This window comes from Pseudomyrmex gracilis, unplaced genomic scaffold (assembly GCF_002006095.1).
Source record: "Pseudomyrmex gracilis isolate BER0280 unplaced genomic scaffold, ASM200609v1 scaffold_3735, whole genome shotgun sequence".
NCBI classification, from domain to species: domain Eukaryota; kingdom Metazoa; phylum Arthropoda; class Insecta; order Hymenoptera; family Formicidae; genus Pseudomyrmex; species Pseudomyrmex gracilis.
The window spans coordinates 712-1,790 of NW_018024319.1; positions in this window are offsets into that span (position 1 = coordinate 712).

Below are 1,079 nucleotides of genomic sequence, written 5' to 3' on the forward strand. Positions count from 1 at the left end.
ATGTATATAATTTTATATATACAATTATATATAGATGTAAGTTTGTTTAAGGTAGTATATGTAAGTTGATTGTGAGGTGATTTAGATGTGTAAGGTAGTTTTTAAGGATCGTTGTGAAAATTGTAACCCAGATCGGATCAATAAAAGTATCTATCTATGTAAAATTTATATACACATTAAACACTAGTATGTACTGTTACATATTATGTAATTGTATATATATATATATATATATATACATATATATATATATAAAATTTATACATAATAAGTAAGAGTATGTATATTTTACCAATTATTAAGATATTTTATTAAATGTTTTATAATAATTTACGGATCTGAATACGTATCGCACAACGTTCATGGACTTTTACACTTAACTGATGATATTAAACAGTTTGGGACACTAGACAATTTTAACGTTTTTCCGTTTGAAAACTTTATGAAAGAACTAAAGCAAATCGGAAAAGCCATTGTAACAGATAAGTAATTGTTATAGAGAAAGGAGCTCGTACAAAATACCATAGCAAAACGAGAAGAAACCACATTGGCGTCAAAAAATGGCATTATAACGGATCGTTAATCGACGTTATATCAGGATGTTATAGTCCGCAATTTTTTGAAGACATTTTCTTAAATTATACGCTTACAATCAAATCTTTTGATAATTTTTGCTTAATAGATAAAGACAGTTTGTTTGGAAAATATTGCAAGCAACAGCAAGCAACGGTAAATATGTAGCAGTAGGTCTCCTAACAGCACGCGACATACTGCGTATCATCCCATTTTCATACTCAATATACTGTACTCATCCGTAACGTACTGAGATATAAGGATAACGTCATTTACAGTAGTATTCGGTTTTCTGTCGCGCGCGTATGTTCTCAGGATGTACGCAGTATTATAAAAGTGATACGTACGCCTTTCTATCACGCGCGTATATTCTCAGGTTTAACTGAAGGTACATATATCAATGCCATCCTTAGACCATATATACACAGTTTGTCCGGAAAGTTCCCGGACTGATTTTTTCTAGCGCGGGTAAGCGGCGCTATCGAGCGGTCAACGCTGGAACTACT